At 43.5% G+C, this 11869-nt stretch overlaps 1 protein-coding gene across 1 annotated transcript in view; it reads right to left on the reverse strand.

Annotated features, from left to right (window-relative positions):
* The window catches only part of LOC138798602 (mast/stem cell growth factor receptor Kit-like), a 30586-nt gene extending 18791 nt beyond the window's left edge, over positions 1-11795 (reverse strand). The window contains exons 1-2 of the mRNA XM_069979125.1: positions 11727-11795; positions 9822-9886 (exon numbers count right to left, since the gene is read on the reverse strand). The gene's annotated coding sequence lies outside the window, so the exon portion shown is untranslated. The remainder of the gene's footprint in view (positions 1-9821; positions 9887-11726) is intronic.
* Between the last annotated feature and the right edge of the window lie 74 nt (positions 11796-11869).

Raw genomic sequence — 11869 nt, forward strand, 5'->3', positions numbered from 1 at the left:
GCCAGAGTGTAACAGGCAATGCGGGTGTGGCTGGGAAACTAAGACAGCATTCAGACAGGACTGCAAACAAAAAACAACCAGAGGCTCAGCGCTTCCTCGGTCGCCCAGTACGGACCGAGGAGCGCAAAGTCACATTCCTGACACTTTACTTTATAGACTTAGTAGTGGAAGCCGTCTAATAGACGGAATCCATTACTAAGTTGGGGCCTAGTGTTAGCCGGTATAAAATGGCTAACACTAACCCCCTATTATTACCCCAGTACCCAATGCCACCAGGGGTACTGGGAAGAGCCGGGTGCCAGTGGTCCCGGAGTGTCAATATTGGCGCTCCTGGACCGGGCGGCAGCAGGCTGGTAAGATTTAGGCTGGGGAGGGCCTAAACCAATGGCTCTTCCCACCCTGGTGTTACCAGGCTGCTGTCGTTTGGTTTTTAACCCGGCTGGTTATAAAAATAGGGGGGACCCTATGCGTTTTTTTTTAATTATTTATTTATTTAAAAAAAAACGCATAGGGTCCCCCCTATTTTTATAACCAGCCGGGTTAAAAACCAAACGACAGCAGCCTGGTAACACCAGGGTGGGAAGAGCCATTGTTTTAGGCCCTCCCCAGCCTAAATCTTACCAGCCTGCTGCCGGTCGGTCCAGAAGCGCCAATTTTGACGCTCCGGGACCACTGGCACCCGGCTCTTCCCAGTACCCCTGGTGGCATTGGGTACTGGGGTAATAATAGGGGGTTAGTGTTAGCCATTTTATACCGGCTAACACTAGGCCCCAACTTAGTAATGGATTCCGTCTATTAGACGGCTTCCACTACTAAGTCTATAAAGTAAAGAAATAAAGACAAGACACAAGTTTACAAATTTTTTTATTCAAATAAAAACACCCCCACACCCCTCATTGACCATTTTATTAAAAAAAATTCAAAGAACAACCGCTGGTCATCGACGTAGTCCATGGAATCCGACGTAATCCCCAGGATACCGATATCTGAAAAACAAAAAGGGAGAAACATACAAAAAACACACAAACAGGAGCACAACACGCATCATTGTGAGCGGTGTTGTGCACCTTACAGTATGCAGCATCTTTACAGATCGCTGCTTACAGTCTGGCCCCCAAGGGGTTAAGGGAGGATGTATCGTATCCCCCTTAACCCCCTGGGGGCCAGACTGATGTCAGACTGCACCCATCCCAGCAAGGAAGGGGTTAACTGACCCCCCCTTCCTTGCTGGGAGGGGTGCAGTGCTGGGGAGGGGGTGGGGAGAGCTCTATACTCACCATCCGATGTCCCGATGTGTCCTCTTCGCCGGTCTGCAGCACAATGAAGTCACTGTACTGCGGACCGGCTCATTATATGTGCGCTCAGCCGAACAGCCAATCAGCTGAGCGCACATATAATTCTAAATGTTTCTTCTAATAATGCTATTGTCATAACATAATTCGAAGAAACATTTGATGTTTTAATTAAAGTTAAGTGATGATTAGCACAGAATGCTCTATTGCCGGCATATGAATTAACGGCTTATAGAGCTTCCTGTACTAATTAATATTTAATTAAGAAAACACATTTTCGTTTAAATAAATACAGTTTCTTTGTTCAATAATTTAATTCTAACGAATCCATCATTGTGCAATTAAATATACTGTCAAAAAATAAATATATATATAAATATACATTTATTTATATATATATTTATTTTAACAGTATATTTAATTGCAAAATGATGGAATCGTTTACATTTAATTATTGAACAATAAAAGGGACTTTATTACAAAGAAAATGTGTTTTATTAATTCAATATATTAACCATGAGAGACATCGGCTATAGTGCAGAGGATCGCAAACCTGGGTAATAGCGATTCATGTAAACTGTGTTCCCTGCTTTCCCAGATGCATCCAGAGGTGTTTGCATCACTTTCTTAACATTTTATTTGTTATTTTTAGTTGAACCAGATTTCCAAGTAAATGACCGTATGTTTTGAGCCGCATGTCTATTTTTTCCCACGGCAGTAGTTTCACCCGCACATTTACAGCCGCATAAAAAATACAGCCGCACAGTTACAGCGTGTGAACCCAGCCTAAGGGTACAAACCCACTTGCCGGATCTGCAGCGAGTCTCCTTGCTGCGTTTTTGCAGCGAGACTCGCTGCAGATCCCAGCCCTATACTTTCATTAGCAGAGAAACTCGCAGCAGGGATGTACATCCCTGCTGCGATTTTGTCTGCAGCCCTCCCCATTAACCCCCTAGCCGCCGGACATTATACATTACCGGGTCCCCGTCCCTGCTTGCTTCGGGGCTTCCGGTGTCTTCACGGCCCGCCCGGCCAATCAGTGCGCTGCGGCAGGGCAGCGCACTGATTAGCCGGGAAGAACGTTCCGGGAGCCGCCGAAGCAAGCAGGAGCGGGGACCTAGTAATGTATATCCTGCCCGCCCCCCCTGCAGCCCCGATCCCCCCCAGCCGCATGATTCCCACCCTGGTGTTACCAGGCTGCTGTCGTTTGGTTTTTAACCCGGCTGGTTATAAAAATAGGGGGGACCCTATGCGTTTTTTTTTAATTATTTATTTATTTAAAAAAAACGCATAGGGTCCCCCCTATTTTTATAACCAGCCGGGTTAAAAACCAAACGACAGCAGCCTGGTAACACCAGGGTGGGAAGAGCCATTGTTTTAGGCCCTCCCCAGCCTAAATCTTACCAGCCTGCTGCCGGTCGGTCCAGAAGCGCCAATTTTGACGCTCCGGGACCACTGGCACCCGGCTCTTCCCAGTACCCCTGGTGGCATTGGGTACTGGGGTAATAATAGGGGGTTAGTGTTAGCCATTTTATACCGGCTAACACTAGGCCCCAACTTAGTAATGGATTCCGTCTATTAGACGGCTTCCACTACTAAGTCTATAAAGTAAAGAAATAAAGACAAGACACAAGTTTACAAATTTTTTTATTCAAATAAAAACACCCCCACACCCCTCATTGACCATTTTATTAAAAAAAATTCAAAGAACAACCGCTGGTCATCGACGTAGTCCATGGAATCCGACGTAATCCCCAGGATACCGATATCTGAAAAACAAAAAGGGAGAAACATACAAAAAACACACAAACAGGAGCACAACACGCATCATTGTGAGCGGTGTTGTGCACCTTACAGTATGCAGCATCTTTACAGATCGCTGCTTACAGTCTGGCCCCCAAGGGGTTAAGGGAGGATGTATCGTATCCCCCTTAACCCCCGGGGGGCCAGACGGATGTCAGACTGCACCCATCCCAGCAAGGAAGGGGTTAACTGACCCCCCCTTCCTTGCTGGGAGGGGTGCAGTGCTGGGGAGGGGGTGGGGAGAGCTCTATACTCACCATCCGATGTCCCGATGTGTCCTCTTCGCCGGTCCGCAGCACAATGAAGTCACTGTACTGCGGACCGGCTCATTATATGTGCGCTCAGCCGAACAGCCAATCAGCTGAGCGCACATATAATTCTAAATGTTTCTTCTAATAATGCTATTGTCATAACATAATTCGAAGAAACATTTGATGTTTTAATTAAAGTTAAGTGATGATTAGCACAGAATGCTCTATTGCCGGCATATGAATTAACGGCTTATAGAGCTTCCTGTACTAATTAATATTTAATTAAGAAAACACATTTTCGTTTAAATAAATACAGTTTCTTTGTTCAATAATTTAATTCTAACGAATCCATCATTGTGCAATTAAATATACTGTCAAAAAATAAATATATATATAAATATACATTTATTTATATATATATTTATTTTAACAGTATATTTAATTGCAAAATGATGGAATCGTTTACATTTAATTATTGAACAATAAAAGGGACTTTATTACAAAGAAAATGTGTTTTATTAATTCAATATATTAACCATGAGAGACATCGGCTATAGTGCAGAGGATCGCAAACCTGGGTAATAGCGATTCATGTAAACTGTGTTCCCTGCTTTCCCAGATGCATCCAGAGGTGTTTGCATCACTTTCTTAACATTTTATTTGTTATTTTTAGTTGAACCAGATTTCCAAGTAAATGACCGTATGTTTTGAGCCGCATGTCTATTTTTTCCCACGGCAGTAGTTTCACCCGCACATTTACAGCCGCATAAAAAATACAGCCGCACAGTTACAGCGTGTGAACCCAGCCTAAGGGTACAAACCCACTTGCCGGATCTGCAGCGAGTCTCCTTGCTGCGTTTTTGCAGCGAGACTCGCTGCAGATCCCAGCCCTATACTTTCATTAGCAGAGAAACTCGCAGCAGGGATGTACATCCCTGCTGCGATTTTGTCTGCAGCCCTCCCCATTAACCCCCTAGCCGCCGGACATTATACATTACCGGGTCCCCGTCCCTGCTTGCTTCGGGGCTTCCGGTGTCTTCACGGCCCGCCCGGCCAATCAGTGCGCTGCGGCAGGGCAGCGCACTGATTAGCCGGGAAGAACGTTCCGGGAGCCGCCGAAGCAAGCAGGAGCGGGGACCTAGTAATGTATATCCTGCCCGCCCCCCCCTGCAGCCCCGATCCCCCCCAGCCGCATGATTGCCCCCCGAACCCCCCGGCCACAGGATCGCACCCCCCGGCCGCATGATCGCCCCCCGCACCCCCCGGGCGCAGGACCGCACCCCCCGGCCGCAGGATCGCCCCCTGCACCCCCCGGCCGCATGATCGCCCCCCGCACCCCCCGGCCGCAGGATCGCCCCCCGCAACCCCCAGCCTCAGGATCGCCCCCCGCACCCCCCGGACGCACGATCCCTCCCCGCACCCCCCGGCCGCAAGATCGCCCCCCGCAGCCCCCGGCCGCACGATCACCCCCCACAGCCCGTGCGGCCAGGGGGTGCGGGGGGCGATCATGCGGCCAGGGGGTGCGGGGGGCAATCATGCGGCCAGGGGGTGTGGGGGGCGATCCTGCGGCCGGGGGGTGCAGGGGGCGATCATGCGGCCGGGGGCGATCGGGGCTGCAGGGGGGGGCGGGCAGGATATACATTACCAGGTCCCTGCTTCCGCTTGCTTCGGCGGCTCCCGACACGTTCTGCCCGGCCAATCAGTGCGCTGCCCTGCCGCAGCGCACTGATTGGCCGGGCGGGCCGTGAAGACACCGGGAGCCCCGAAGCAAGCAGGAACGGGGACCCGGTAATGTATAATGTCTAGCGGCTAGGGGGTTAATGGGGAGGGCTGCAGACAAAATCGCAGCAGGGATGTACATCCCTGCTGCGAGTTTCTCTGCTAATGAAAGTATAGGGCTGGGATCTGCAGCGAGTCTCGCTGCAAAAACGCAGCAAGGAGACTCGCTGCAGATCCGGCAAGTGCGTTTGTACCCACACACCGTAAACGCAGCAAATACGCAGCAAATACGCAGCAGATGTGAAGGTGAAGATTTGATGCTGTGTTCAGTTATTTAGATCTAATCTGCTGCGTATTTGCTGCGTATCGCAGTAGTAAATACGCTGCATATACGGTGTGTGGGTTTGTACCCCAAGGGTACAAACACACACAGCAGATACGCAGCAGATACGCAGCAGATTTGATGCTGTGTTCAGTTATTTAGATCTAATCTGCTGCGTATCTGCTGTGTATCTGCTGCGTATCGCAGCAGTAAATACGCAGCACAAATGCTGTGTGTGTTTGCACCCGGGGGCTAGGTTCACACTATGTAACTGTGCGGCTGTATTTTTTATGCTGTAAATGTGCGGATGAAACTACGGCCGTGGGAAAAAATAGACATGCGGCTTAAAACATACGGTCATTTACTTGGAAATCTGGTTCAACTAAAAATAAGAAATAAAATCTTAAGAAAGTGATGCAAACACCTCTGGATGCATCTGGGAAAGCAGGGAACACAGTTTACATAAATCGCTATTACCGGGGTTTGCGATCCTCTGCAGTATGCCGATGCCGATGCCTCTCATGTTTAATATATTGAATTAATAAAACACATTTTCGTTGTAATAAAGTCCCTTTCATTGTTCAATAATTAAATTTAAACAATTCCATCACTTTGCAATTAAATATACTGTTAAAATAAATAAATATATAAATAAATGTATATTTATATATACATTTATTTTTTGACAGTATATTTAATTGCACAATGATGGATTCGTTTAAATTAAATTATTGAACAACGAAACTGATTTTGTTTCAACGAAAATGTGTTTTATTAATTAAATATTAATTAGTACAGGAAGCTCCAGTAAGCCGTTAATTCATATTGCCGGCAATAGAGCTTTCTGTACTAATCATCACTTTACTTTAATTAAAACATCAAATGTTTCTTCTAATTATGTTATCACAATAGCATTATTAGAAGAAACATTTAGAATTATATGTGCGCTCAGCTGATTGGCTGATCGGCTCAGCGCACGTATAATTAGCGGGTCCGCAGCACAGTGACTTCATTGTGCTGCGGACCAGCGAAGAGGACACATCGGGGTGAGTATAGAGCTCTCCCCACCCCCTCCCCAGCACTGCACCCCTCCCAGCAAGGAAGGGGGGTCACTTAACCCCTTCCTTGCTGGGATGGGTGCAGTCTGACATCAGTCTGGCCCCCAAGGGGTTAAGGGGAATACAATACATCCTCCCTTAACCCCTTGGGGGCCAGACTGTAAGCAGCGATCTGTAAAGATGCTGCATACTGTAAGGAGCACAACACCACTCACAATGATGGGTGTTGTGCTCCTGTGACTGTGTTTTTTGTGTGTTTCTCCCTTTTTGTTTTTCAGATATCGGTATCCTGGGGATTACGTCGGATTCCGTGGACTACGTCGATGACCAGCGGTTGTTTTTTTGTTTTTTTTTTATAAAATGGTCCTTGCTGGGAGGGGTGCAGTGCTGGGGAGGGGGTGGGGAGAGCTCTATACTCACCCCGATGTGTCCTCTTCGCTGGTCCGCAGCACAATGAAGTCACTGTACTGCGGACCGGCTCTTTATATGTGCGCTCAGCCGATCAGCCAATCAGCTGAGCGCACATATAATTCTAAATGTTTCTTCTAATAATGCTATTGTGATAACATAATTAGAAGAAACATTTGATGTTTTAATTAAAGTAAAGTGATGATTAGTACAGAAAGCTCTTTTGCCGGCAATATGAATTAACGGCTTACTGGAGCTTCCTGTACTAATTAATATTTAATTAATAAAACACATTTTCGTTGAAATAAAATCAGTTTCGTTGTTCAATAATTTAATTCTAACGAATCCATCATTGTACAATTAAATATACTGTCAAAAAATAAATATATATATAAATATACATTTATTTATATATATATATTTATTTTAACAGTATATTTAATTGCAAAATGATGGATTCGTTAGAATTAAATTATTGAACAACGAAAGGGACTTTATTACAAAGAAAATGTGTTTTATTAATTTAATATATTAACTATTAGAGGCATCGGCATTCGGCATCATTGCCGGCTATTTTTGAAGTGCTCCGTACGGACCGCCTGTCAATCCACGGCCGCATTTCCAGCCGCAAACAATGGTCTTGTTCATTTTTTACGGGTCCGTTTACGATAGGGCCGTAGATTCATACATAGTGTGCACTGTGCAGCCGTATATCGTATACTTTCCAGCATACGCATGAACCACCAAAAATACCGCCGCACAATTACAGCCGCAAATACAGCTGCACAGTTACATAGTCTGAACCTAGCCTAAATATGTTAATGTCATTATAAGTTAGGCAGGGTTCACACTAGCTTTTTTCTTATTTGCTAACGGATCCTTTTATATTAATTGAACGGATAACTATAAATTGATGAGCAGACTGAGGCAGACTAATTGCAAAATGTAATTTTTTTTTATGGTCTGTTTGCATTTTGGCTTTACAAAATACTGACTTTTGTCCATCCGTTTGCATCAGTCAGCATCAGTTTACATCAGTCAGCATCCGTTTTCATATCAACTTATTTTTTTCTTTAGTTTCTCACTTCTACTGCGCATTCTCAGTGAAAAAAATGATGAAAACTGTTAAATTGCAAATGGATGTAAGCGTAAATACCTTCTGCACTTTCCATTTGTGTCCTGTTTTTTTGATCGGAGAAAAAAAAGGTGCATTTAGGATTTTTTTTTTCCTGTTCAAAAAAACTGAACACTGACGGAATACATGCAAATGGAGCCCAACTATGACAAACGCAGCACAATAAAAATACATAGAAATATTTGGGGCGTTGGACATCACATTCCGTTTATGTATTTTAAAAATGGACGAGCTAAACGGAACTGTGGTGGAAAGAATAACACCAGTGTGAACCTAGCCTAGCCTTTTTTGCTGTCCGTTTAACAGATAAGTTTTTAAATGTTTACTTTTACATACACAAAAATGTGGTTAACCACGTTTTTGTGTACGCTAAAAATAAAAATAAAAAAGGATCCATTTTGATAAAAAAAATTTTATAATAGAAGTCAATGGAAAAATAGATGCATCCTTTTTTTTCCACGCATACATTAAACAGACTGCAAAAACGTAGCATGATGCCAGCCTTAAGCTAGGGCCACACTGCATTTTTGCTGTTGGTTTAATGTATCCATTTGAAGAAGAAAAAAAATGCAAAAACGGATGGTAAAAATGGACGCTTTTGTATGCCGTATGGCAGCAACAGTTTTTCATTGACCTATATTTTTAAAAAATTTGGGTGGACATGGTTGACCATGTTTTTCTGTATGCTAAAATGACAGTAAATGTACTAAAACAGATACAGTGCAAAAATGCAGTGTGACCCTAGCCTTACCCTCTGATATCAGAATATTTTGCTTATACCAGTATGTATGAAATGCATACATTCAGCATGTCCTAATATCAGAGTACAGCATTTACACACAACTGGCACCGCACCACTATATATATTACTATGGAGTTTTAAACCCCACTCTAGTTACACCCTCAGCTTCTATTCTTACCTTTTCCTCAACAAGGCTCTGAGCCTCCTTCCTGAGGGTTCCTTCTCACCTGCTGCATCTTCCTAATTAACTGCCTTAAAGGGGTTGTCCGGCGATAAAAAATTATTCACAGAATAACACACATTACAAAGTTATACAACTTTGTAATGTATGTTATGTCTGTGAATGGCCCCCTTCCCCGTGTTTCCCCCCACCCACGCTAGACCCGGAAGTGTGGTGCATTATACTCACCGCATCTCGTGTCGTCCACGGTCTCCGATCGTCAGCAGTGACATCTTCTTCGGGAGGCCGGCGGATCTTCCCGAGTGCCGGCCACCCTCTGCAGCGTCATCCGAAGCTCAGCCGCGACTGGCTGAGCATAACTGTGCTCAGCCAATCGCGGCTGAGCGACTGATGACGCGGCCACGTCATCAGCTGCTCAGCCGCGATTGGCTGAGCACAGTTATGCTCAGCCAATCGCGGCTGAGCTTCGGATGACGCTGCAGAGGGCGGGCGGCACTCGGAAAGATCCGCCGGCCTCCCGAAGAAGACGTCACTGCTGACGATCGGAGACCGTGGTCGGCACGTGACAGGTAATGTATAGCGCACCACACTTCCGGGTACACGGGTGGGGGGTGGGGGGACACGGGGAAGGGGGCCATTCACAGACATAACATACATTACAAAGTTGTATAACTTTGTAATGTGTGTTATTCTGTGAATAATTTTTTATCACCGGACAACCCCTTTAACCTTCTGTCTGGCCATGTAATATTTTTGTAGTTGTGTTTTTATGCATACTGGGAAGTTTCATGCAACTCAACCTGGAGCTACACTTTTCTGTCTTAAAGGGGTAATGCACAAGTTGGGTAAGTATCAAGAGACTTAGGTGAACATTTTGACAAACACTGACTGATCTCTATAACTTTCTTACCCGTGTACAGCAATCCCTGTATTTTTTTCTAGGTGATCCTTTTTCCTTCTCTACAATGAGGTTACCTGCAGAAGAAAAAAAAAGAAGGTTTATCTCTAAAACATTCACATAGAGGTTATGTTCACACCGTCAAAATGACAGACATTTTTATTGGACGTCCGTCATTTAACGGTAAATAATGGCTGTAATTTTACAACAATGGTCATTATTTGTATAATAATGGCCATTGTTCCTGGATTGTCCTTTGCACCATGGACAGCAACGGATCCTGAGAGATGCCATTTACTTTTGTGGGGTCCGTCAGGTTTCAAACAGAATTTGATGGGTCAGATCCAGAATAAACAGAATCTGTGGTGGAGCCACCCAAATGGAGCTGCAACCTAAATGTGAACCTAGTCTTATATTTCACATTATGTAACTATGGAAACCAATCATGGCATGACCCTCTAGACACAATATCAATGTGCTATGACATTGGCTACCATGGTAATGGAATAATAACAGGCCATAAATATTATGTCACTACCCAACAGATGACTGTGGGAGTTGGTGGAAGCAGTCTTTATTCAAAGTACATATTCAAAATGTTTCTTTTTGTACATCCAGCCAGTTTTCCACAGTTCCCACCAATTTCAGAAAACCATTTTATAGGGTATGTAAATATAGTTTATAGTTGTTAAATATAGACATCTATACAATGTTTTAATGTTTTGTTTTCTCCACAAGAAATATTCTGTATGAGGAATATGATAATGATCTGGAGCATACATCAGTGTTCTTTGCTATAGCTTTCTCTTAGCTATAAGTTTTAATATTGTGTCTATGCTTTAAACATCCAGGACCCAAATAAAATGTAAATATTCAACATTGGCTTAAAGAGGTTGTCTAGGCACCTAAATGTCTTACTTATCCCCATCCTGGGGATAGGTTAGTTTTGCCTGGACAACCGCTTTAAAGTGTGAAATGAAGCTGGTAATTATTAATAGACAAGCAAATTATGTCATGCTTGCTACTTCCCTGCCCTTAATAAATCATTATTGATATTGTGTCCATACCAGGACATGGCTAAACTGGGTTGTGTTGGCAGCCATAACCCAATCCAAACATTATGTGATTATGTGGCTGCTGCTATACAAAGCAGATCTCCAGACATTAAAGAACACTAAAGTAATGATGCTACCATAGAGCCTAAGGGTCCATTTACACAGAAAGATTATTTGACGCATTATCTGCCAAAGATTTAAAGCCAAAGCCAGGAACAGTCTATAAACAAAGATCAGGTCATAAAGGAAAGCCTGAGATTTTTCCTATTTTTAAATCCATTCCTGGCTTTGGCTTCAAATCTTTGGCAGATAATCTGCCAGATAATCTTTCTGTGTAAATGGACCCTGTCTCATGGACAATATCTCTATAATACACATCACTTGCTCAATGTAACTAAGTTAATAAAACATTTAGCACACAATAAACAGACTACATTTTCACATCGAGGCTATGTTCCCATTACGTTTTTTCTTGTGCAATTACATTATTTAAAATGACGTCCAGCATTGTGAGGTCAAAACGGTGTCCGTTATTTCGTGGTTTGACCGCCTGTCAGTGCAATGATGGTTGTTGTTACATTATTACAGTTTACGAGGACTAGTTTGAGTGTGTCTTTAATTGAAAAGTCCATTGAATTTTATAGTAAAGATGGAAAGAACGGACAACGTCTGTCATTTAATACACTTTGTGATTTGAGCCATCATTCTATTGACTTCAGTGCGTTCCATTGAGGTCAATCAAAATGCAGCAATAACGGACATCTTTTTAAAATAAAAAAAAAACAAAAAACGGACGCCTTTCTTTGTTAACAAAAAATGACAAGTATATTAGCATGTACTAGGACTATTTCATTTAGCTTACCTCTCAGGTCCCTATATACCTGCAAAATAAATCAAATATTCACAGGTTACAAAGCAATGTAAGAACATGTAGATATTTATAAATTGTAATGAAAAACTATTTTCATTAACATGTAGACATAATAGCTTATGAATAGTATAGGA

Source organism: Dendropsophus ebraccatus, chromosome 8, assembly GCF_027789765.1.
Source record: "Dendropsophus ebraccatus isolate aDenEbr1 chromosome 8, aDenEbr1.pat, whole genome shotgun sequence".
Taxonomy (NCBI): Eukaryota; Metazoa; Chordata; class Amphibia; order Anura; family Hylidae; genus Dendropsophus; species Dendropsophus ebraccatus.